We start from the raw sequence: 27920 nt of genomic DNA, 5'->3' as shown, positions 1-27920 counted from the left end.
TCTTATTTGCTTAAGGTGCTGTCCATTTTGTTGAGGCCATTCACTGTGATGGGTCAGCCTAAAAAGGTTCGGACACTGTGGTATGTGCCCAGAAGGTCAGATGCTTTCCTCAGCCTCTTGGGGTATCAAAACTTGGCCAAGAAACCTTTGAGAAGAAGGCTGTTTGTGAAAACTCTGATACTTTTGAATTCCACCCAGGCTGAAACAACAGGAGAACAGTCTTTTTTCATAGAAGTGCCCCTCTGCCTACCTCTCCTCAAATCCTTAAATGCCAGGCAGTCAACTACTAATAAAGCATATCTAGAACGAGATCCCAGTGTGAACCTACATAGATAAACACACATGTATATTTTTCTGAAATTCATATAAATGTATGTAATTGTGTATATACACACAATTATATAAATTTCTATATATATTAATTTCTGGAATATATATATATATATATATATATATATATATAAAACTTGTTAATTGCATTTTCTTTCAATCTTCTAGAAAAAGCATCGGTGGATTGTCACTCATTGGGTAACATTTTTGAACAGAAGTTACTTCACTCACAGGCCTACGTTATTTAAAATACAATTATAATTATTTACATTATAGTACTATGGTGTCAAAGCACACTCTCATAGACCATTCTGTGTCTAAAGAAATCACCTTTGGAGGGCTTAGAAACTTACAGGCTTCACCAAATCAGATCATGTCCACAATAGCCACATTACACCACCCCGATGAGAATTCATCTCCAAGAAACAATTCAATAATTACAAGTTTTCCCAACTGAAAAATTAAGACATAAGTTTCAAAGTTCAAACTCTCACAGAAGGTATGAGATAAATAGATGAATCTGCTCCATGTGTGTTAATACTGTACTTACTAATTGCAAGCTCAGTAATTATATCTTCCAGATGTGTCCAATCCTGTACCTAAACTCAATGCCTGGGGCCTTTTTAACAAACAAACCTTTTTTTTTTTTTTTTTTTAAGAAGGGGGTGCAACAGACAACTGAGTTTCCTAGCAGCAGTACAGAGCCCTACTAGTCATTTGGCCACAGTTTAGCTTCTCTTTAAAAGTTGTCTCCTGCCTACTGGATCACCCCATTCCAGCTCACCCTTGAATGAGTCACGAGGCTGCTGTTCACACCCATTGCCTAACTTTCTGTGAAGCTTGTGGTTCTGTGGTCCTGCTCAGGGACCACCAGAGTTACTCTGCCATGAGTTGCTAAGAGTTCCCAGGCTCGGTCCTCCCAAAGCTGAATTCCGTGGCTTTTCATTAATCAGTGTTCTTACTTCTGAGTGTTACCCCTTTATAATTCTGACCAGTGAGATATAAAATAGCAAGAGAGGAAAAGGGATGTGCTTCATATCAAAACATGCTTTGTAAATGCAAGATATTATTCCCAAAATGACTGCATCCTTTTACAGGTGAGGTTAGCTTTTTGACAAGAAAATATGAGAAAGCTCCATTGGAAATGGAGGAAATGGAGGAAAGCTCCATTCCTTTTAGTAATTAATACAAGAAAACAGTTATCTGTAATGGCATGTGTTAAGTATGAGTTGTCGCTCCAGGAAGAAAAGAAAGTACACCTTGCCTAATGGTTAGTGTTAGTTAAGGGTTAGTACTGGTACGAGAGGGGCTCAGGCTAACACAATAAGCAAAAAGCAACAACGAGACTTGTTCTGAAATCCAGTAAATCCTTTCTGCACATGGTATGAGCTGCAGCTCTTATTGGCTCTAACACAAACCACTGGAAGAAAATTCCTTTTTGTTTAGGCTCATTGCTTCTCAAGTATGCAAAACTGTTAACTTACAATAGAAGAACAATTGATGTTCTCACTGGCTCACGTAAATAAGATGCAAATTCAAAAAGATCCTTATTAACATGAATGGTATCTGTGCCAGACTAATTCCAGCAACAGCAAATTGATTTTATGCAATGGGACTTGGCTGGCCTGTTTTACAATACTTACCTTCAACCCTCTCAGAGTGTTTAGCTACTCAACCACAGTTAACGAACAACAGGAATGAGCTAAAAGATGATCAAAGATAGGTCCTCCTGATGTTTCAGAGAACAGACCATCCCCAAAGTGTTCCCTCAGAGGCCAGCACCTTCTTGGCAAGAATGTTAGGGAAGAGACCAGAACAGAGTATGAGGTAAACTTTTAAGATCTCTTCCAACCTTGTAATGCTAATGAAATGGACTTACTCCAAATGATTTTTCAACGATAGGGGAAAATGATGGCTTCTGAATTAACTCAAAAGAGAGTTCCAAAATGGTGCCTGGCTCAGCTGGATATTTCAGAAAAAGACAGGGTGGGATCTGACTTAAAGTGTGATGTGGCCAAATAATAGAGGAATAGTCATGGTGGTAGTTGCAGTAATGGTTGTAAGAGGAGTACTAACGGAGGATCCAAAATTGTTCCTCTTTTTCATGCAGCTCCATGCAATTCATTCCTTCTGTAGAGCAGCCTGCCTAATTATGTTTCACTTCAGTTAATATCAGAGTTAATTCTCATTACCTTTGAGAAAAAACAACTCACTAGGCTAAAGGAGTTGATGGCACTTGGAGATGTCTTGGGGCATGCTGAGTTTGGGGAGGGGAAACCTTGAACAAACAGTAGATGATGCAAACAGATAACGAAGAGCCGACTTTCCTCAGGAGAAAATGCCATTGACTTTAATTCTGATGCTGGATGCCCACAAGGTGAACTTTTTCCAAACTTTATAGCACTGTGCTGGGGATATCCTCTTCCTGAAGAAAAAAGGCATTGGAGAGTTGGCAGAACCAAGAAATGGAAATACAAATGGGAGACAATCTCATAGTCCAGAAGGTGCCTGCTGACAAAATCCAAGGACTTTCTTGATGTATATAAAGTTCATACTCGTTGCCCTTTTTTTGCCACACAGCAACACAAGGATGGCAACCCAGAAGGACTGGAAGAAGCTGCCTTGATGATCATGGTTTTGTGCCCAGCTGTATGTACAACTCATAACCCAGACAAAGTTTGTTACAGATGAGGTTTGCTTTTCAAGGAACAGGATGGCACTGGTGTTTGTCCGCAGACTGGCTGGATGTGTATTTGAAACAAACAAGATTTTCAAGGAAACTGGAGATAAGAAAAGAAAGGGGGAATTGAGGTTATCAAAAGAGATACAAAAAAGAAAGTAGCTCACGCATCCGAAGATGTTCTAAGAATAAAGATGAATTTGGCAGTTGACGAAAACAGATCATTTTAACCCAGGACAAGACCTATCAGGGCAAGAACCCCCGCGACCATGCCAGGATGGGGTTGTTCCCAGATATCTGTCCACAGGAGCTGAGTGCCAGGAAGGAGAATGCCCGTCAGAGTCTGGGAACCAGAAGGTAGGCGCGGAGCCTGGAAAGTAGGTCACACCATGAGTCAGGCTGGAGAAGCTGAGCAGGAAATCAGCCATGGAATGAGCAAAGGTGGGAGACCAGGGAGTCAAGGAAGAAACAAGGGATTGATAGACTGGCAAGAGGACAGCACAGGAACTCAACGCCATGATTCCCGGCTGCCACAAGTCCTCAGTGTTGCTGCTGTTCTACCAGCCAGGGCCTAAGCAGGTAACAGATGCTCAGTTGGATGCATTTTATGTGATTTCACCAAATGAGCCACATGGACAAAATTATCTAATTGGTTTCATATGCTGTGTTCGTTATTCACTGAACAAATAGGCATTGAGTTCCCATGATGTGCCAAGCACTGTGCTGTGTGCAGGGGCCACAAACACGGGGAAAACCTGGCTGGATTCACCCAGTCATGGCTGTGTATGTAAATCATTCTGGAACCAACAGGCTATGGAGAAAACCATGTTATACATATTTTTAAAGGGTGCCTTTTTTTAATTGCTCAAAAATATACTCAGAGAAGTAAAGAGACAAGTTTGGCAGCAAAACTGTCAGCTTCCATGTAGCAGAGCTCATTGAAATGTACAACATCTCATGGTCTATGGACACCAGGGGGTGAGAAGCAGTGGGAGTAAGATCATTCCTGCCCCCCGCCCCCCAATCCAATTATTTGAGGAGTAAAAAAAGAACCAATCTCAGGGAGCAGAAGCTGGAAAATGGCATTTTCTCCACTGAGTCATTTAAATAAAGGCATACGTGGAGTGAAGAACTGTTCGGGTGTTACCATTCATCCAGAAAGGCATTCATTTGTTTATTCAAATAAAAAAAATGTAAGCATCACTTAGAGCTGAGGGGAGCCTCAAGTCTCATTGTTATTGGTTTATCCATTATCTTGAAGGCAGAACAACTAACAGTCAAGAGCACAGACTCAGGAGAGAGGCTGCCTAGATCCACATCCCAAATTCACAGCTCCACTAGCTTGGGGGACTTGGGCAAGTTCCTTCAACTTTTTGTAATTCCCTCAGGCATAATAGGTGAATTATAATATAGTCAACCTCTTATGGTTGTTGGAAGGATTAAATGAGTTAATATATGTAACGTGCTTAGGATATACTTTGTCATGTATTCAGTGCTCCAAGGTGCTAGCTACTCCTATTTACCGAGTACCACGTGTGCCGGGAACAGAACTATGAACAAAGGAGACGTAGTCCCTGTCAAGAAAGTTTCTAGTGAGAGAGGTAGACAAATAAATGGATAAATTAAACAGTTAGAAGGGATAGAGGAGAGCAGGAGAGGACTCTATAGTTATCTAGGGTAGTTAGGGAAGATCTCTAAGGTGATATTTATGTTAAGACCTGAAGGATGAGAAGACTAGAGTGAGGACAAAAGGGTAGAGTGTATGGTCCAAAAGGAACCAGTTTGGTGGGTTCCAGGAACTGACGAAGATCAAAGTGACTAGACCACATGAGTGAAGGGAAGAGAGGGCTGTGTTGCCAAGGTCCTACCAGAGCTGGGTGACACGTTTGGAAACTTTGAAGTCATGTGTGTTCTAAGGAGAGTCACACTAGATTTCCAATCCAACAACTGGTTTTAAAACCCTCTATCCAGTCAGTCAGTCAGTCTGGCTGCTACTACCACCTGAGCCCAAGATCATCTCTTGCCTAGAAGACTTTCAAAATGACCCCCTTTCTTGTGCTCTTGTTCCCCTACAAGGAGATAAATCTCCATTCAACAGCAAGAAAGACTTCGTAAAATATGAGCAACCTCAGTTTAAAACCCTCCAGTGGTTTCCCTTTGCACTTAAAATGAAACGCATACTCCTTTCCAAGGTCTCTGAGGCCCCACAGGATCTGGCCCTTGCTTTCCTCACCTAAATCTTCCCTCACGTGCTTCCCTTTGTTTACTAAAGCTCAGTCACATTCTGTTACTTGAAAAACGCAAACACCTCAATCTGTTGTTCTTCCTGTACTCGCTGCCTGGAATATTCTTTCGCCAGATACTCCTCATGGCATGCTCTTTCTCATTCACGTAGATGCCCCAGTGGAATCACCTGACCGCTGAGCCACACATGGCCTCTCACCCCCACCTCCAATCACTCTCTACATGGTACTCTGATTTTTTTTTCCTTCACTGAATTTAGAACTAGCTGAGATAATCTTGTTTAGGTAATTTTTCATCTGTCTACAGCCACTAGAATGTCAGCTTCAAGAGAGACAGTATTTTGTATGTCATGTTGGCATACAGATTCTATTATCACTTTGAAGATCCCTAATGCAAATATGTCTAGGCATCCCCAAACCCTACACATTTAGGTCTAGTGCTACCAAAAAGCTAACATGAACGTCTAACGGTGATTTACCCAGGACATAGACTCATGGTCCCTGGTGTCTAGAGATAATCCCAGTAGCTATACCAATTAGTCTGTCAATGAGTCGTGAAGCCCTCCATTAACCACCTCCAATGAGAAATATACTTTTTATTGATATAAAAATGTAAGACACTTCCCAGTCTTAGAAACTCATAGTCATGTTAAAGACATAAAACAGAAGCTTACGAATGTGATGTATTAAAAGCATAAATCTAGAGATGCATCTGACAATAGCAAACTGACAGTTTGAGCCAATTCTTACCATCGAAAGCGTTTTTCTCTGTACAGAATTCTAGGCCAAAGATTACTTGGTGTCAGGACTTTTGAAGATATTATTTCACAATATTATTAATACTACAGTTGTTGTGTAGACGGCTCCTATAAATCTATTGCCCTTTTGTACAAAACTGACATTTCTCTTACTGCTTTAAGATCTTTTCATCTTCGTTATTTTGTGTTTTTCCACAATGTGAAATATTATCGTAAACATCTTTTTATCATTTGCTATTAATTGTGACTCTTTTATATGAAAATTAGTGCTTTTATTAGGGCAGAAAAATCATATCATTGTCTCTTTATAATCATCTCTTTTCTATTACCTCCTCTTGGGGCTCTGATTAGAGTTACGTTAAATCTCATTCCATTTTTCCTATCTCTTAATTTTTCTTTTGTTTCCACTCTACATCTCACTGAGTTTAATTCTATATAATTATTTTTATATCTCTTCTTTAATTTACTTACTTTTCTCTTATGCTGGCCTTATCTGCCATGTAACCCATCCATGAAGTCTCCTGTGTCAATAGTTTTCATTTCTAAAAGTTATATTTGGTTCTTATTTGGATTTATCTGATAATTTTATTATAATCTTTTATTTCATGCTAATTTTTGTGAGTCCAAATTTTATTTCCATAAGCAATCTATACAAAATTATTTTAGGGGTGCTTGCGCGGCTCAGTTAACCATCCGTCTCTTTGTTTTGGCTCAGGTCATGATCTCACAGCTCATGGGATCGAGCCCCACATTGGGCTCTGTACTGATAGCCTGGATCCTGCTTGGGATTCTCTCTCTCCCTCTCTCTTTCTGCCCCTTCTCTGCTCACTCTCTATCCCTCTCTCTCTCTCAAAATAAATAAATAAACACTTTAAAAAATTATTTTATATTCTGCATCTGAAATCTTCAATGTCTGAATTGCTTTGGGTCTAAAAAATTGTCCTTTCTAATAACTCTTACTCATGGTGGCTTGTTTCCCTATGTGTTTGGTGATTCTGAAACATATGTTCTTTACTTGGTCTTATTATATGGTAATTAAGAGCACTTACTCTTAATGATTTCGTTTTCACAGCATTTTGTTGTTATTTTTGCTGTTGTTCAGAACCATTTGCTTATGCTGAGAATCAGTCAGTGTTACTGGACCCTGACCTGGAACCCTTTCCCTCCATTTGGAGTCCAAAACATTCTGTCTTAACTCTCCCATCATTCTGCTGGCCCAAAGCTTAGTATTCCAATGTTGGCATTTGCCCTTTGAGTAAGCCCACATGACATTTTCTTACCATTCATTGTCCACCTTTAACTGGTTTTTTGGTCGGTTTGTTTGTTTATTAGGTTATTTTTGGAGGGTGTTGGGAGAAATTAAGCCATGAGTCTGTCTCATTTTGTGTGTTCCCTGTGTAGACCATTGACAGGTTTTGTTCTAAACTATCTTTTCAAGGACTTTTGCAAAGCAAACAGCCTTGGAAGCTATAGGTGCTCTCTCCATCTAAGGCAGAGAGAAGATTTATCCAGAATATTAAACCTAATTTCTCCCTCCAGGGCAAAAGCCAAGCAAGTTTGCTAATAGCCCTTTTAAAAGATTGGGTTTTCCTAATCTGTGCATTCCTCAACTATGATATAACCCCACTGCACACTGAGCATCCACCTGGGCTTCTCCACCACACCATGAGGCTTGCAGGATGAGGGAACTTAGCAGAAGACGAGGCTCATACTGCCTGCTGTGTTGTAAGTAGTAATGTCCATTGTCTCTGATCCAGGTATCTCATGTCTTCTACCAGTGTCCATGAAACTGTGACAGGCAACTTGTCAGCTTGAAAGCAGGGTAAAGTCTCAGACTCTTCACAATTCTTGACAGTGTGAAAGACATGGTGAAGTTTCCTCTTTTTCCTGTGAAGCTAGCCATTTATTAAAAGGTATGACTAGATTGTAGCGAAGACCCCTTTAATATTTCATCTAGCAGCTTGCCAGAAGTAAAAATGGGATATCTTATTTATATTCATGACTTCCATGGCCAACAATAAAATTGTGTTCAGTGAAATACTCCATGAATGAAGGCAAACCCTAAAATCATAAAATGATAGCAAAACCATAGCATGACAGATTTAATTAAACAACTCATTAATTATGGAACATTCACTCTTGTCAGCATTTGTTTTACAGGAAAACAGCATTATGCTGACATTTAATTTATGATATTCAACTATATGTGTCTGGTCAAAGAGAAAAGTCAACTTAGGCAATGTGAGTAATTTTACTAACTGTTCAAGTTCAGAGTCCCTACTCCAGAGTGAGCTTGAGAAGGGAGACATTTCAATCTTTAGCTCCTCAATTGGTCCCATTCACAAAGGCCAACTCTCTACCATGAGTGGGATATTTATAGATCAAGGGACAAATTTTTCATAAAACAACAGGCCTTCACCTAACATTCGAGGCCCAGGGGAAGACTACAAATGGAGACCTGTAAACCATATGTCTAACACTTAAGAGTTACAAATCAAGTTAAGAAAGAGTTAAGTAAAAAAAATTTCTAACCCCCGAACTTTGCAAATTATACCTTCATATTGACAAAAGTTAAAACATAAACGTGAATAAAGCTATGGCTTTTATGACTGAAAGTTGGCAAAACATCAAAGACAACAGAACTTAATTATTATTATGCACGTAGGGGTATCGTGTTTATGGGCTGGTGATGTCTGGATGAGTAATAAAGCAAAGGCATACACAACTCATAAAGTATTATGTATTTATCCCATAAAAATTTATTATTCTTTCCTTTGTTTCAGAGAAATCACTAATTATATTGTTACAAACAAGATTTTCAAAAAAATGTTTTGTTTTAGTATATATTGTTCTAGTACAAAGTAAAATATAAATATATACGAAGTAAAATAAATAAATAAATATATACAAAGTCTATAAAAATATAAATTAAAGTATGCAAAAAAGGTCAAAGTTATTTGTGTCTACAGTTATAAAAATTATCCTATTATTTTCAAAGTTACCCATTAAAATTAAAAGGCAAAATATAAATTATAATTCATCTTTATGTAAACTCTGCACCAAAATATTTAAATGGAGCTGAAAAGATTTGAACACTTAATTAAATCATTACTTTTTTAAATAGAAAGACTACTCACATTTCAAGCATTCAGTGTTACCTAGCTGCCTATGTAAATCTCATTTGATGCACATTATATCTATGCCTACATTTTACAATGTTAAGATCAAAAGAAATGCTTCAGAATGCGAACATGTTTCTCAGCTACTATGCCCAATTGGTGCAAATACCACACTAATTCTGAAATATCTCCAGAACCATAACTTGGGACAGGAAGGGAAGCAATACTGTGGACACGCAGCACTACTGAGAAACAATACTTCTTTGTTCAAGATTCCCTTGCATCCCTGCATAATCCCAACCAGTATGTCCCTTACCAAGCACTCCCTTAGCTGACTCCAAGCCTGGGGGTGAAGGATTGGGAGGGGGTGGAATCTTCTCTTCCTTCTCCTAACCGCTCTGAGTCTGGCTTGTGTTCTCACTTTCCTGGCCAGCTCCAGGGGTTGAACCACAAAATGCAGATTGTGTAATTTCAGTAATTCTGCATATAAGCTAAATGCTCCAGTGTTTACATTGACGACTGGCCTTGCACAATATAAAGATGAACCGTAAGATGCATACTAATAATTTCACATTTTAAATGTATTTACTCGGGGCAACATTAAAGGGCAAACTAAAAACACCACTGCAGGTCAAGAGAGAGGGACACACCGGCAGAAGGAAATGATATCTTCATATGTATCTTTCACAGCCCTTCTTCCTGCTTTTTTGTAAAGGGGGCATTTTTACTTTGCTCTTGGCCCTGCAAATTATGCAGCCAGCCCTGGTTATGGATCATGCTGGACCCACACTGAGCTTTGGATCCCAAGTGATAGAAGCTGTCATGCATTTGTAATGTCTTTATTTACCTTATTTGTTCTTTACTCTGTGATTTTTAGGGAGGTGGTCTAAAATACATGCCTCAGATCAAGTTCTTCCTCATGCCCAGGACCAAGGGCAGGGCTAAGTAAGGCCCCTAAACCCAGACCAATTTTTACTGCTGGACACAGCAAGCAACTTTTTCCAAGGCTGGAGGAAAATCGGCCTGTGGTGGTGATGCTATGAGAAAGTAAAAGGATGCACAACTCGAGACAAAACGAGATTTTACTATTTTCATTTTTCCTCTGCCTTAGAATCTAATCTCTCATAAGATGGGCTCCACCTACAGAAACTGTTTTGACTCCATTGAACTCTGGTAGAAGTTTTGGAACAAGTATGTGTGTATAAACACAACCACTGAAGTTTCCTATAAAATGTTTTTTCTGCTTCTTTTTTTAAACTCTGTTTTGGACATTAGTAAGACTGGCTCTTCTCGAAGGATGTATATAATGTCTGTATTCATATCCCTCATGGCACATAGCACAGTGACTTATATGAAGCATAATATAAACTCATTGAATCAACTTTAAGTTTATTTATTTGCTGATTAGAATATTAATATATTCAATCATGAGAGTTTTAAGTTTTAGAACACATTACCTCTAACAAGACTAGCTCAAATATTTCTGAAGAATTGAAGAAGGTACATATCGCACGCGTTTGTGAATTTTATCTTTACCTGCACCCCATATCACCCTCCCACCCGCAAAACTTCCCTGAAAAAAGTTACAAGTAGAAAAACAGCCCACTAAAAAGGCAATTGAGTCTTCAGGTTACAAGGCTCCACAGGCAATTATTGAGGCCTGGAAATTAAATTTGACACCCCTAGCTCTAAATGTGTCCTTCACACCTAAGGCATCGCTGAAGTTAAATAACAGTCCAATAGGGATATATTGTTGGTTGCATTCTTTAAAATATGCCATTGTTCTTTTCTTAATTTCTCTGGCAATATTTTTTTTAAAAAGCCATCTATCATTTCCTTTTCAAATTACTTGAAAACATACTCTCTCGCTTCCCCTACGTACGTTTCAGGCACGCTGGCCCATAGGATTAAATTTGCGTGTACCTTTTTAGGATTCCAAGGGAATGTGTGAAAGGACCTGGCCCTATTCTTCTGGACATCTGTTCAAATTCCAGGCAGCAGGGACAAAGGGGCTCCTTTTTTGAATGGTTGCTTGGCAACACCTCATTTCCAAATACGCCAATCCCTGGGTAGATACAGAGCTGTGTCCTACATCCAAACATCATTCAATACCCTACCCACCAGAGGAGTGTTCCACTAGTTCAAAGTCAAGTTCCTGATTCAGCCTGCCTTAAGACCCTGTTGTGCACTGGCCATTGTTGTCAAAAGGACCTGACTTCCCCCTCTGAATTCCCATCAGAGAAATAATGGAAGGCGTTTGACTGTTTGGCTATTTGCACTCCAACGTCTCACGAGCTCTTAAGGGAAATGGGAGCAAATGATGGATGACATATTAAAGGAGACGGATGATGAGTAAATGAGAATGTCAGCTAGGTTTTCATACTCTACAGGGCATGGTAAATGTAGTGTTTTGTTTGCATTTTTTTAAAGCATATCCATCTGTTGAGGTTCAGAAATTGATGCATGAACCTCTAGGCACTATGTTCATGTTTTTGAGGTCAGGTTGATGAAATTGAACGGGACTTCAGATTTAGTGTTAAGAGCCATGAGGGCCAAACTTACACTCTTTAAATCTGTCACGTTTAGCAACTATCAGCAGAAAAATGAACTTTCAGTTGTCTCATTGAGACAATTAACTTGTTTTCACTGCCCTTCCTCCAACCCGCCAAATCCTATCTACTCTTCAGTCTTCTCCCCAAAATCTTCCCAGAATGCTGCAGAGCAATCTTCCCCCTTCTACACTTCCATCATTTGTTTTCTACAACGCTTCATAGAAATTCATCTTTGATGTCTTGCTTCGACTCTTATTTTACTTAGATTGCTTGACACTTTTAACCATTTAACCTTTTATATATTCATGCTTTGTTTCTTCGATCAAATTCTTAGCTCTTCAAGTTCTACCACAATACTTCAGTAACTTACCATTATCTGACATTAACATATTTTATATTTATTTGTTCATAACCTTTCTCACTAGAATGCCAGTTCTAAATTGGCAATGACTTTATCTTTTTCTCTGTATCTTCAGAAACATCAAAAACAGTGCCTAGCAAACAAAGGGGACCCAATGGATGTGTTTAAAATGGGAGAATGAATAAATGAATGGATGGATAATTTATTTTAACCTTTACTTTAAAATATAACATTTTTAGCATTTGCTTTAACAAAGTTAATCAAAACCTTCTTGGTGGCTCAAAGTCTGGGCTTTGTAGTCAGACAGGTATGGATTCAAAACCACCCTTCTTCTTTAAAATAGGGTTAATATCAACTTCATAAAGCATTAAATAGGACATAGTCAATAGAATTCCTGACATGCCATAGCTGTTCAACAGTCCATTGTACAAACCTATATTGATCACTTCCAGTGTTGAGAACACAACATTGGGGGGGGGGGGAAACACTAGTGTTCTATTAATGCTGCTATTATAATTAGCTACTGTCTGGAGACCAGTTTATTCTTGAATTTCTGACTGTGATTTTCAGGTAGGTCATTCCAACATGGGTCTAAAATTCCATGTTAGAATTAGCAGAAAGACCAGGACTAGAAGAGATGCATTTCGTGACACCGATTAGATGAACTGGAACACTGGCGAGAGATTACAATATTAAGGAAAAAATCTGGACCAGATGGCATATTGGAAGGACAGGATGGGTAGATGGAGCAGCAGCGATGTGTCCAGTTCAGAATAACAGAATGCCCACGTTCCTGAGCAGATCTGGTGGTAGAATTAAGTAAGAAATATGGGGAATGAATATGTTAAGGGAAAGTATCAGGAAAAGCAGAAGACCAATAGAGGAAGAAAAATAAAGATCATGAGACAGAAGAATTTAAATGCTCGTGACCTCAGATAAATACATACGTACATACATACATACCTGTAACCTGAGAATACCAATATGATCCCCTCAACAGGTGACTCTGACACAGACAGGAACTTCCTCATCTGATACAATTGGTATTTCTCAATCAAAAAAAAAAAAAAGAGGAAATTAAAGTAAAAAAAATACTTTAATTTTATTTTAGAATTTTACTATAACTAAAAGATATAAATGCACTGGTCTTTGAAATAGGATTAAGAGCTTTTATTTGAGTATGAATCTATTGTTATTGTCCAGCTTCTTTCTTGTATAGACCACATAACACATTTATAATATATGGGCTATAATTTCAAGTTTGGCTTTCTTCAAAGTGGAACAAGAATTTAAGACAATTGTAAGTTAATGCATAAAAATTTTTCAAGTTTTTTTTAAAACTTTCTCTGTGGGGCACTGGGGTGGCGTGGTCGGTTAAGCATCTGATTCTTGGTTCTGGTTCAGGTCATGATCTCGCAGTTTTGTGGGTTCAGGCCCTGCATCCAGTTCTGCACTGGCAGCATGGAGATCCCTTAGGATTCTCTGTCTCCTCTCTCTCTGCCCCTCACCAAGCACACTGTCTCTGTCACTCTCAAAATAAATAAATTTTTAAAAATTAAAAAAAACAAAAATAGAAACAAAGTTTCTTTCCAAAACCGTATTTCACATACATCAACTGGATAGAGATATTTTGGCCCCCGTTTTCATCAAGTCTTTCTGAAATATTCAATCCAAATTTTACAGAAGCAATAATCTCAATCTTTTGCATTGTACTTCATTGGGTTGCATAAAAGTTCATTAAATTGCATAATCACCATAACAAGTGTAACTTGTATAAAATCATTTTTGAAAAGAAACAAGACTAAGCTCTGGTCACTATTGGGCAGGAGTGGTGGGAGCTCCTTGAGGTTGGTTGTATGCTCGTGAGTAGCCTACTAGCTGTGAGCTTGGTCTATTGTTGACATTAGTCATCTTGCTTAGCAGAAAGAGAAAGAGTGTCAGTTTATCTAATAAGTTAGTTAAAGGGAGGTTTATTAACAAGTCCTCTATTCCACCTGGTGTCATGTAAATTGGTCCTACACCAACTCAAATTGAATAAAAAGAAAGAGCAAACAAGAAAGTGTATCAAATTTAAGAGCTACTAATTATCACCTTGCCTCAGGTGTGCCCAAATGTCTTCGCTCAACCCTATATGAAGCTAAGCGCCAGGGGAAAGACTAAGGTCAAATGCACCATGGAAGGACATTGAGAGCTGAAGTAACATCTTTATTCTGGGCTCAGGGCTTAACATATTTATTCTGAAGAAAGATCTAGTTTCAGGAAGGCTGTGTGAAGTAGATAATGAATAATACTCTGCCAACAGGAGCAAATGTAGACAGGGGTAAGAAATTAAGAGTAGAACCGCAAACCGACCTATAGCTTTCATTGAGTTTTGTGGGTTTATGTGGCATATCCTCCCTGAGAGTCTCATTGTTTGTCACTTGCTTGGAAATAACACAATGGACGCTCCATTAGGCAAAACAAATACAACTGTGATGAATTGTGTATGAATTGTAATGAGTTGTGAATGCAATGAAAAATTACTAAAAAATGTTTGGCTACCTCTATACCTGAAAAAAAAATTGTAGTTTGGAGAGACTGAGTCTTTTTATAGATAACTGTCTCAATATTCTTGGAAATAGTTGAATTGGTGACTACCCCACTTCCCTCCCTAGGACTATCGATTTCTCTCACCAACAGTAATTCTAGTGAAATTAGCTAAACACTTGCATTGTTACACTCGGCAACAAATTCCAGCTCTCTAACCAATCAGGTGATGAGCATGGATGAGACAAAATGAAAGGAATTTACAAAATGGAAAAATCAATGTTCTCAATTCTCCCTCTTTCAGTGAAAACATACTGGTCCACCCTAAAAACCTAAGTAGGGTATTGTTTTCTTCATTTCCCTTCTCTTAGGAATTGTAGCTTGCTTGGTATTCATCATCAGGGGATATAATATATATTATTCCTTCTAAGTAAATGGATAGGTGGGTGAAAAGCAAGATTTGAGAATCTAAAACCTCAACAAACCTCAGGACAAATTCATCCTTTTATAGCCTTGGACAAATAATCATCTGAAGCAGATTTTCACGTGTTCCATCCATCAAGAACTCACCTCAGGGAACACAGTTTTCAAGTCAAGCACCCAGTGTCAATAATTCATTTCTGAAAGTCAGACAAAATCAAGGGCAGACTCACTCCAATAAACACACTCTGAGTGCCAACAAGTCAGCAATAGTCTCACCCAAATAAGCAGGCTTCCATAGGCAATGTCAATCCACTTAGGTCTCTGGAAGTCCAACAAATTCTGAACCCCATGTTTCTCAGAAACCTATATGAGATAAGCAGTCTGCTGAGTGGTGCTCTCATTGTCCTGTGACCCAGTGGTGACATAAGCATAATAATAACAATAACCCTTTTGACATACATTATTATTTCATTTGAAGCTAACAACCTATGTAGTAAGTATTATTCCTTTGGGAAAGGAAAAATAAAGTATATATTATATCTACTATTTATTGAGCATTTACTGATGCAAGTAAGTGATTTTTTCTTTCACTTAAGCCTTACAAATGCATTGTGAAGTAAGTACAGTCTTTCATTTTACAGTTAAATATATAAAGCTCAGAAAGATTAGAGCCAGGACTGAAACCTAGGCCTTCTAACAGTCAAGTCATGATCTTTTCTCTCCAGCAGGGTAATGGTGAGAGAAACTCCCATCAAAAGAACCAGGTAAGCAAGAGTTGGAAATTTGGCCTTCTGTATTTCTCTGGGTTTTCTCACACAAAGCTTGCTAAAAATTTCAATATCCATCCACACCCAAGAAAATAACAAATTCGCTTTCGTTACACTTGTAACATTGAAGATGATTTTCAGCAATTAATACAAGGGGTGCCTGGGTGGCTCAGTTGGTTGAGCGTCTCTTGGTTGACCGACTCTTGGTTTCATCTCAGGTCATGATCTCACAGTTCATGGGTTCGAGCCTCTCATCGGGCTCCACGCTGACAGTGCAGAGACTACTTGGGATTCTCTTTCTCTCCCTCTCCCTCTGCCTTCCTCTGCTCACACACACACACACACACACACTCAAAATAAATAAATAAATAAATATGTTCTTAGACTTCTGTGCTCTTATAGTCTGAAATAAAGTAAAATAATGAACCCTGATGGAGAGCATTAGAGAAAAGTACTTGCTTTTGCAATTTTTCGAATTTATGCTGGGCTTACCAGCAATGAATTTCTGTGGAGACCATCTTCTGTGGTATTGAAGGAAGCAATACATCTTCTTTCATTTAAAATTTTTCAGTTCTGATTTGGTTGATCCTTTTCATCTTTTACCCTGAAAAATTTTAACTTTATAGCAAAGGAGAGAAAATGAAATAATGGATGGCATGTAGCCATCACCCAGCTGCAGCAGTTACCAAATCACGGCCAGCTTTCTCCTGCATTTCACCCAGTTCCCTGCCCCCGCAGGGTTCTGAGACAAATAAGCATGATGTTATTTCTTTTATAAATATTTTAGCAAGTCGTCCCAGAAAGTAATGACTCTTTTCACACATACACATGATCACATCTTAAAAAAAACTAATGGTTCTTTAATATCAAATATACAACCATTGGCTCAACAAGAATGCGAATAGTAAGATCAAAACTATGATTGATCATCCAAAATATGAAATAGGCTTAACTTTTCAGCAGCTCTGTTCATCTTCAAACTGTATCTCACTTGGAACGTCCAGTAAACCTGTGCTTGAAAGCCATTTAGACAGCTCTTCTCCTGCTTGTGCCAGAGGCTCTGGGCATAGTTCGGTTCTTATGTTTCCTTTTCCTTTCAGTTTCTAGGGGTGGCTTTTTTATTTAATTTTATTGCGAAACTATGTGAGATATTATATGGTTTCAGTATCAGATCTACAAAACAAGGTAGATGGTGAGAAGTTGAGTTTCTGTCCCTGTGACTTCACCTTATTTTCCACCTCCCCCTTCACTAATCATTTTTAAAAGGTTTACATTTCCCTTTGTGTTTTTATTTTTTTTATTTATTTTTATTTTTATTTTTTTTTTAGCAGTTTTTTTTTTTAACATTTATTTATTTTTGAGACAGAGAGAGACAGAGCATGAACGGGGGAGGGGCAGAGAGAGAGAGGGAGACACAGAATCGGAAGCAGGCTCCAGGCTCTAAGCCATCAGCCCAGAGCCTGATGCGGGGCTCGAACTCACAGACCGAGAGATCGTGACCTGAGCCGAAGTCGGAAGCTCAACCGACTGAGCCACCCAGGCGCCCCTCCCTTTGTGTTTTTAAATGTAAGAGCATTGACCCATTTGCCTCCATTTTTTCTAAATGGTGTATACTTTATGTACTTTTCTCTATTCTGCATATTTTGCTTAGTACTATTTCTTAGTGATCCCCAACAGTAATATATTGAGGTATGGCCTATCCAGCTTACAGCACAATACTCTTCATGTGGATGTTCCATTATTTTTCAAGATGTCTCCTATTGCTATAGTGCCTAGGGTTTTACTTTTTAACTAAAAATTTGTTTTGAAAATCAAATTCAAAAAACAAATTCTACAACTTTAGCATGTTTTTTCAAAGTTCTCGATAAGGCATATTTTCTCTGCAATCATCCAAAATGTATATACATAAAACAACATATAAATAAATAATAAATAAATGTAAATATATATATATATATAATAGAAATTAAAGAGGCATATATAAACATTTATATTACCATTGCTGAAAAGACATAGAAAGACTTCAAAATTTGCTATCAATTTATTGGAAAGAGTAAAAGCATCTCAACATTTTCTTCCCAAGCTGCTTTTCTTTCTCCAAAAACCTTCTGATTTGGGGTCTAAGTGAATTCCAACATGAATAGTACAACATGGAAAAATTTTTAAATATGATTAAAGCCTTTTGGGAAACGAACACATTTACTGCTGTTTGCACACTTCGGATTGTTCTTACTGTCATCTCCGGGCTTAAATCTAGAAGAAACTATTACTGTAACAACTGTAGGACTTTGAGCCCAGGATGTCTGGCTTTGCCATATGTTTTCCTAACATTTACCTCCGCTCTCCTTCTCACTCTTATATAAGTATATTCATAAACAATAAGTAAGCAAACGTAATACCTAGCAAACATGCCTATTGTACATGAATTTCTAAATGAATATCCAATAAATTGTAATGAGAGCCCTATCCATGTTCCTAGCTTCTTATATGTATTGTTTTGGCACTAACTACCTCTATTCCTTGCTCTTAACAGAAATAAATATATCATTATTGACAGTACAGGGATAGAATTTAAATTGAGTCCAACATAGGACTTTTTTTAACTGTTTATTGTGAAACGATGCTATATTCACAGAAAGTTACAAGAACATTTTACAGGGAGTTCTCACGTACCCTTCAACCTGGTTTCCTTCAATAGTAACTTCTTACCAAATTAGCACAGTATCACAACCAAGAAAATGACAATGACACAATCTAAGGAGCTTATTCAAATTTTACAAGTTTTATACGCCTTCACGCACTAATTTGTGGGTGTGGGTGCACAGTAGCTGTGCATTTATTTATTCTGTGCAGTTTTATCAATGTATAGAATCATGTAACCATCACCACAAATCAAGACACAGTACAGTTCTATCTCCAGAGATCCCTCATCTTAACCCTTTGCAACCAACCTCCAGACCCTTCTCCCATTCCTGACCTCTGTCAACCATTTACTCTCTTTTCTGGCTCTACAATTCTTGTTATTTCAGGAGTGCTGTGTAAATGGGACCATACGATACAACGTTTTGAACTTAGCTTTTTAAACTCACCCTAGTTTCCTTAGGATGGATCCCAGTTTTTGCCTGTATTAATAATTTTACTGCTACATAGCCTTCCTGATATAGAAGCATCATCACTTAACTACCTACCTGTGAAGGAATTGGGGTTGTTTTCAGTTTGGGGCTATTACCAGTAGAGCTTCTGTGAACATTCATGCACAAGTTTTTGCGTTAACATTAGTTTTCAGTTCTCTGGGATAAATGCCCAAGGCTGTAATGGCTGAACTGTATGGCAAGTGCATACAGAGTTTCTAAAGAAATTGCCAAACTATTTTCCAGAGCTGTGCCGTTTTCATTTCCATCGGCAATGTGTGAGCAATCCACTCACCCATGCATTCTTATGAACATTTGGTGTGGTCACTATTTTTATTTTAACCACTGACAGGTATGTAAGGATATCTCGTGGTTTTAATTTTCATTTCCCTAGTAGCTAAATGATGCTGAATATCTTTTCATGTACTTATCTACCACCTGTATGTCCTTTTTTGTGTGAAGTGTCTGTTCATGTCCTTTGCTCATTCTCCGATTGAATGTTTATGCTATTACTGAGTTTTGAGAGCTCTTTACATAATCTAGATACAAGGCCTTTGTTGGATATGTGGTTTACAGAGGTTTTCCCCCAAATGTGTAGCTTGTTTTTCTCATCCTCTTCACTGGGTCTTTTACAGAGTTAAAGTTTTAATTTTGATGAGATCCAATTTCCCAGTTTTTTCTTTTTATCGATTGTGCTTTTAGTCAAGTCTAAAAACCCTTCACTTAACCCTAGATCCCAAAGATTCTCTACTATGTTTTTTTTTTCCTAAAAGTTGCATAGTTTCAAATTTTACAACTAAAGTCTCCACGACTTTTTATTCAACCCTTATAGAAGATATCAGTAAAAACTCAGAAATATATGCCTGGAGCTAGATAGTGGGAAGTGAAGTGAAATTCTCCAGAGATTTGGTGCTTTTTCTAATAACCAGAAATGAAGGTGTCATATCATAAACTTTTTTATGAACTAACCAAACTTTCACCTTGTTAACTATTTGCTAGTCACAGTTCTAATAGCAACTAGACATAAAGAAAAATACTTAAAAGGATTACTAGTTAAATAGTCAAGCTTGCCACAATCTTGTCTAACCTGATGATTGAAAATACTAATGGTTAAAAAAAAAAGAAAGTACTTCTTCAAAAATTGTTTTTCAATTCCTTATTTTTGATGTCGTATCAAGCAGCTCTCATTCCAAATCACAACTCTGGGTGTGCCATCTTGATTCTGGAGACTAACACCAAAGTTTAATTATAATCTTGTTATATACAGGAGATATTCACAACAGGCAAAGGTCAATGACATGGACCTTCTGTGAAGTCTCTTTGACTTCTCTTGTTTAAACAATAATTCATATATATGAACTGCCCCCTTGAGAAAACACTAATGATCCCTCACAAGGCAGGATCCCACCGGGGAAAGGGGGGAGGCACTCAGGGAAAGTGTACAAAGTCAAGTTTCACCCTGATGACAAGTTTAGACAATTGGGAAGCACTGAGAGGAGAAATCTGGGTCAGCCCCAAGTGCCTTGTGAAACCGGGGCGAATGCCAGTTAACCACATGCATTTGTAGCTGATGTTTCTCTGGTGACATTTCATCCTGAAAGAATGGAAAACAAGGCAAAGAAGCCCAAAGCAGAGATAAGATAATATTTCTCTTGAAAAACAAAGAGCACCAGCAAATGAAGAGAAATCCTATTTTTCATTTAGGTGGGAGAATGGCACTTAGTAAGATCTTTTCTGACTCATGTTTGAGAACACTTAGGAGATTTGCCCTTTCTTAGGAAAGGACATAAATATTTTTGGAACATGAAGCTTCATGTTTAAAATAATAACAATAACAACAACAATAAGAAAAAGGCCATTTTGTTTCAGAAGTGTATTTAACCCTTCGCTATGTTTTAAAATGCATGAGGCCACATCTCAGGAATGCAGGTTACGATTTTGATTGCTCAGTCTCATTAGCAAAAGACATCTCTCCAGCGATTAAATCCAGCCTAAAGGAAACTACTATGAAATACCACCAGGTTGGGCTTTGATCCAAATAAAGGAAAAATAAGAAAACAAAATGTTAAAACCCTGTGAAGTGCTTTGAAGATGGCTTTTCATTTCTATTATTTCTATTACTTCATTTCTATTATGAATAAGGCCAATCTCAAAATGTTGTATTATTTTTATGGACCTGTAGCCATGAATTAGGGATAGGAGATGGTTTACTTGGGTCACTAGTACATGTGTGATTAGATCAGCATAGAAATGAATGCTACCCACTCTTTTGAATGCATGTTATCTATACATTTCAGCCAATAAGCATCACATGTTCAAGTGTTTTTCTAACACTTTCTTACTCCTCGAGGACAGTGCTTATTCCAACAAAATGCCCCAAATGATCTTTGTGGTAGATTCCATTTTCCAAAGTGGGCAAAACAGTATCTTCTATCCCATATCCTTTTCTGACAACTGAATATTGATATCAAGAGATGGAGTCTATGCTCCCTCCTTTTGAAACTGGATGCAGTGTGCTATGGGGTGCCTGGGTGGCTCAGACGGTTAAGCGACCGACTTTGGCTCAGGTCATCATCTCATGGTTCATGATTTTGAGTCCTGTGTCAGACTCTGTGCGGACAGCTCAGAGACTGGAGCCTGCTTCAGATGCTGTGTCTCCCTCTCTCTCTGCTCCTCCCCCACTCATGCTCTGTCTCTCTCTCTCTCTCAAAAATAAATAAACACTTAAAAAAATAATAATTCTCCCTCTTTCAACAGCCGTGCTTATCATCTGGCTGTCCTGAGGCTACCATGATGTGAGGCAATCCAAACTAACTTGTCTGGGCATACCATGTGGAGAAGCTCTAAGAATCCATGAAAAGAGATCAAGCCACCGTCCCCCCCGCCCCCCACCCCGCCAGCTTCTTAGCATCCCTTTCCCCCACTTTCTGGCTGTAGTCAATATCTGCCTGTGATCATGTGAGATACCCTGAGCCAGAACCACCCCATCAAGCCATCAAGCCCTTCCCAAATTTCTGGCCCACAGAAACCACCATATATATATATATATATATATATATATATATATATATATATATTAAGCTAAATACTAAGTTTGGGAGTGTTTGCTGACTTGTTAATTTAATCGAATAGCTTGTTAACTTGGTTAATGAGAAATATTGAGCCAGCATATAGATAGAAAAAGATTATGAGGGGCACCTGGGTGGCTCAGTCAGAAGCATCTAACTTTGGCTCAGTTCTGATCTCACCATTCAGGAGTTCAAGCCCTGCGTCAGGCCCTGTGTTGACAGCTTGGAGCCTGGAGCCTGCTTGCTTCAGATTCTGTGTCTCCCTCTCTCTCTGACCCTGTCCCGCTCACACTCTGTGTCTCTTTCTCTCTCAAAAAATAAATAAACATTAAAAGGAAAAGAAAAAGATTATGAGTAATGAGGATTTAATCAAAGATGTCAGGTCACTTCTCAGATCTTTTATTAGTCTTGTCTTTCTTTACTTTCCTAACGTGGCTATACTATTTCTCTGTGAGGGGAAAAAGAATTCATTTTACAATTTTGCCTCATAGGATTTTCTTCTCCCTCTTCAACTACATGAAGTGTTTCATTCTTGAAGCCTATCTCCAGTCCCTGGTCATCTTAGCCCTCTGGGGTTCATTCCACACTTCTCTACATGTCTCACTACAGCATTTACTTATCATCTAGAGTCTATCTTGTGTGTGTACATGTACATCCACATCTCCTCGTCAAGTACATTATAAATTTTTCAGTGTCAAGAACCACATTTCACAGTTTTTAGACCTTCGTATCCATTGAAATGTACATTGCGTTTTACAAAATTCCATGATTCATTTATTAGATACACTATTTTGATAGCTGTGATATTGTGACTTATAAAAAGAATTCTCTATTTGATCTTCCTTCCCATTCCTGGCACAAAGCTCCTAAAACCTTGGAATTTCCTACGATGAGAGACAGAAAGGTGTCTTTTGTTATGTTAATGAGGTGACTTTCGGAAAGTACCTAAGGATGGATGCTGGTTGCCCCTGGATACAACCCTGTGTTTGGAAGATTGGAATTTTCAGTCCTACCCACTCGGCTCCCTGAAAGAGAGAAGAGCTGGAGATTGAGTTCAATCACCCATGATCAAGCCTATGTAATGAGACCTACATAAAAACCCAAAAGTACAGGAACCCAGAGGGCTTCTGTGTTGATGAACGTGTGGAGGTTTTGAAAGAGTTGAACACTTTGGAGAAGGTATAGAAGCTCTGGCCGCTTCCCACACACCTCGTCCTCTACATTTCTTCCATCTGGCTGTTCTTGAGTTTTATCCTTTTATAATAAAAGTATATAAATAAAGTAGAATAATAATAGGTAAAATTTTCCTAGGTTCTGTTGAAATTTCTACCAAATTAATCGAACCCCCAAAGAAGGGGCATGGGAACCTCTGGTCTACAGCTGATGGGTCAAGTGACAACCTGGACTTATACTTGGCATCTAACGGGGAGAGGGGAGGGGGGCAGTCCTGTAGACTGAGCCTCTAACCTGTGAGATCTGACGCTATCTCCAGGTATACAGTGGCAGAATTTAGTTGAGTTGTAGGATACCCCATTGCTGTTGGAGATTTGGTTAATGGTATGGAAAAACACACACACATGAGAATTGGTGTTAGAATCATAATCACCGATCATTTTTTCCAGGCATCATAATGGGTGATCACCAGTCAACTTGACCTAGTCATTTGAAGAGACAGATTTCTATACATAAACCTATGTATTTATAAAGGCAAAATAACTTATGGAAAAGTTACAATTAAAAAAAACCTGACAATGTAAGTGATGTCATTTTGGAGAAAAAATAGTATTTAAATAAGCTAATGCCTATTTTTTCTCTGATATGCAAATAATTATAAGCAAAATAATCAATATAATTGGCATGTACAATCACAGTCTACTGTACAACTGATTAAGAAACTTAGTCTTTAATTAAAAAAGACCTGTTGAGGTTATAAAGGCTCTCACTACTAAAATAGATCTTATCTTCAAAGACTTTATCTCCCTTAGGTTATGGATGACATAAAAATTAAGATTCAGCTCAAATCAGTCGGATAAAAAATGAAGTTATTTTAACTTGAATCAATACAAAAATTCACACATTTTTTTTTCATGTAACTTTTTTGACCATTCAAGCTAATCAAAGAAAACATGCCGGGGTTTGCTGTGTAAGATTTAGCTTCAGCTCAATGTAATTAAGTTTGAAAAAACAAGTACCCAAACCGGTTATTTACTAATCTTTAGGAAAAGAGTACCAGCTGATTGCCTGAATGTTTCACTTTCAACTAGCTGATTTTGGATGGTTTTCTCCAGTCTAAGACTAAGCCTCATAAAAGCACATTCGAGAAAGTCCTCAGCTGACATGCTCAGACATTGTTTTGGTGTGCAGTAAGCAGCAGCAGCCACCAGGCAGGGAGATGATTCTCATGAATGGGGTCTCTCCCCTCAGGACCCCTCACAGCACTGTGAGCCAGGAGTAAGGCAAAGGGGGTGTGAGGACCCCAGCTCCCAGATGGAAAGTAAAAGTCAGTGACTGGGATAATGGAAGGTCCTCAGGGCAAAGGCTTAGTCACTCTCAATGTCAACAGTCTGGGAGCCAAAAACAAAGTCATATGAGAGAATAAAAAAGGAAGTGAGTAGTAATAGAAAGTTATAACAGCCCCACCAGTATGATCTTTTCTTCCACTGGAATCCGTGTGATATTTAACTAGGCTGGTTAATATAACTATTTATAGAGTCTGTATAAAGAATTGTGTGAGTTTACATACACACATATAAATAAATACACAGTCACAATCACTTAGAATAAATAGAAATTCAAAACAAGAACCAGAAGATTCATACTTTCATCTCGTGTTTGTATAGTCTTTCATTAATTGGAGTGTTGGCAATTGATGTTGAAAAAGTCATATGACCACCCAAGACTAGAAATAAAATGTAAATGATCTTTTTCCTCTCAGTGCATTTATCAAGTATCAGCTTGTAATCACCAATCCCATCTGCTACTTACTAAAGACCTCGAGAGTTGCGTCAAAGGTCAAAACAGTGGCAAGTCATTGATTTTTATCAATGCTCAACAAATGGGCCTCAGAGATGTGTAGATTGCCATACACAATCTGAAAGGGTGGCTCATACTTTCCAAACCCTGTAAGTGGAAGAACTGAAATAGGCCCTGAAATATGATGTCTAAATGGTCTACTGCTTACCTTCTAGAAAAGGACCTCGTGGAGCTCCTAGTCCACATTCATTAAAAGGAACTAAATTGAAGTGGATCAAATTGAATGATATTGAACACATCAACAAGAAAGGGTGAAAAACACATCCACCTGTCTACCAGCAAATTACTGCAGGTTGCAATGTCAACACAGAATTAGTACTGAAAACCAGCAGCAAAGCAACATTCTTAATATAGAAGAGAGTCAACAGGAATATTGTCTGCCCAAAAATGCTTTACTCAAAATTGTATCAGTCAGGATCCTTTCAATTCCAAATACCAAGGAAAAAAAAAAAACTTGAATCAACCTAACTTAAGACCCAATCCCTATTCTCGCAAAATGTGGGATGGACATCGGTGGTTTACAATTCACCGTAACTGGAAAGCCCAGCCATCCTGATTCACAGAGCCATATCCCTGGCATCAAGGGGGAAAAGCATAATTCCACAAAAGGAAGGGATCGTGTGGCTAACATATACATCAAACACATACCTGTACACCCCTTGAGCGGTACAGTTGAATCTAATTTCAAATATAGCTGGATTGACTTGAAAGAACTCACAATGGCAGAGCAGTCTCTCCATGTCTTTGTTCTTCTTTCTGTTGCTGACTTTCTTCTTTCCCACTGCCTAAGAGCTTCTTCCATGGGGCCAAAAATGATTTCCCAAGTACCTCATTCTTCCGCATACCTGATTTAGCAACCCCAACAGAAAGAACAGTTCTCTCTCTCCATCTTATATTGATTCTAAGAAGGAACTTCGAACTTAATGTCTCAAGCACAGAAGCTCGGACCTAATCACTATGGATTGCCAGGGAGATGAAGCCCCATTACGTGATGATTTGGCCACATGCCCATCCTTGGCATCAAGTGGGAAAAGCATGGCTTCCCAAAAAGGGGGCAGGGGTGTGGATTTAAACACACACACACACACACACACACACACACACACACATGCACATGCACACACACGCACACACACGGTGCGCCTGGGTGATTCAGTCGGTGAAGCATCTGACTTCAGCTCAGGACATGATCTCAGTTTGTGGGTTTGAGCCCCGCATCAGGCTCTGTCCTGACAGCTCAGAGCCTGGAGCCTGCTTCAGATTTGTGTCTCCCTCACTGTCTGCCCCTCCCCCCCCCTTCTTTCTTAAAAACAAGTAAACATTAAAAAATAATAAATAAACACACACACAGCATTTGTTCACTACAATTCGTCCTTTACATCTTTAAAATAATTATTATCCTCAGGTTTTTCTGGTAATATTAAAAAGGAAATCAAACTGCTAGGAAGTATATTATTAATTTAAGGATCCTTTAGTATGAACTAATGTATTAAATATTTTATCCTTGACAGGAGATGGGGAAATAGGACAGCACTGGGCACAGGTAATAGAAAACAATTAAGGCCAAGAATGGGAGCAGGAGGTGAGTAAGGCAGATTACAGTGGTACCAAGGATAAACTTGACCTTTTTATGGTTTTGCCCCTAGCAAAGTTTCAACTAAGGGAAGACAATTCAACCATCTTAGCAGTATAAGCAATGAGTTGCAAACTTTTTCTGCAGCAAAATAAACAAAAAAGTGTTGGGACATGTAGATTAATAATCAAAAGAAAAAGGCCAAAACTGAATGGCTTACAGGCTATGCATGTCCTGAACTTCTAAAATCCTATCCAGATGTGGAAACATCCCGATTCGTCAAAAACAGCATAACTAATTATTTTTTTGCCTTCTCCTCAAGACTCCTTGAAAATCACCTTTAGAATCTAAGGGCAATTAATTTGTCCAGCAAATAAAGCATACAGTAGTGCCCGCTTTTAACTGGGTTCTCAAGGCCTCCTGCTTAGCAAGCAATTTACAAATGAATGGATGCCAAGTTTACAGGTGGTTCCTGGAATGATGGGCTCTCGGGGCAGCTTCTAAGCAGGACTGCATTCAAGCTGCTCTTCCAAATTAGCTTTTATTTAAAAGCAAACAACTACAAACCTTGAAGAAAAGATTCTGCAGCCTCTTCTACACTCATAACCACAAAGTCAATAGAAGAGACACAGTGAAGGGAAAGAATAAGGAAACTACCTGTGCCACTAGGGTGACTGCAAGGGACGATTGTGGGCAAATGTGGACAGTATACAGTAGAACACTGGACTTTGGAGGGAAGCAGGCCTAATTTAAACCTCACTTTCACTGAGTATTAGTTGTGCCCTCTTAAGCAATATACAGTAGTGCCCCCTTATCCGGAGGGGACACGTTCCAAGACCCCAGTGGATCCAAGAACTTTGGATATATGGTACCAAACCGTATATACTATGTTTTTGCTTCTACATACATACCTATGCTAAGGTCTAATTTCTAAGTTGGGTACAGTAAGAAAGTAACACTAATAATACAATAGAACAATTATAATAATATACTGTAATAAATGTTGTCATAGATCTCAGCAACCTCAACATACAATTTTTCTTGTTCCCGTATGAAGTCAAGAACTTTCATGTTTCACTTAAAGGAAACGCTTTATGGATTTCTCTTTAGATCTTCAAATTGCCAGCCTGGCTCCTTTTGCACTTTGGGGCCATAATTAAGTCAAATAAAGGGTACTTGAACACGAGCACTGTGATAGCGTGCTAATCAATCTGATAACTCCAAGACGGCTACTAAGGGACTACTGGGCATAGGTAGTCTATATTACGAGGCTAATGCTAGACAGAGGGATGATTCACATCCTGGAAGAGACAGAGTGGGATTGCGTAAGGTTTCATCACACTACTCAGAACAGCA

General features: G+C 38.5%; 2 long non-coding RNA genes across 2 annotated transcripts; both read right to left on the bottom strand.

Moving 5' to 3' along the window:
- Positions 1-2582: 2582 nt before the first annotated feature.
- LOC131495845 (uncharacterized) lies at positions 2583-16443 on the bottom strand. Its single transcript, XR_009254157.1, has 3 exons — positions 16252-16443; positions 13007-13092; positions 2583-3110 (listed from the first exon to the last, which is right to left on the bottom strand). It is a non-coding gene; the product is annotated as an uncharacterized LOC131495845 (long non-coding RNA).
- Positions 16444-16598: 155 nt separating this feature from the next.
- Positions 16599-25905, bottom strand: LOC131495844 (uncharacterized). The gene is made up of 2 exons (XR_009254156.1): positions 25710-25905; positions 16599-16932 (listed from the first exon to the last, which is right to left on the bottom strand). It is a non-coding gene; the product is annotated as an uncharacterized LOC131495844 (long non-coding RNA).
- Between the last annotated feature and the right edge of the window lie 2015 nt (positions 25906-27920).

Source organism: Neofelis nebulosa, chromosome 15, assembly GCF_028018385.1.
Source record: "Neofelis nebulosa isolate mNeoNeb1 chromosome 15, mNeoNeb1.pri, whole genome shotgun sequence".
Taxonomy (NCBI): domain Eukaryota; kingdom Metazoa; phylum Chordata; class Mammalia; order Carnivora; family Felidae; genus Neofelis; species Neofelis nebulosa.
This window is presented reverse-complemented; position numbering and strand designations above follow the sequence as displayed.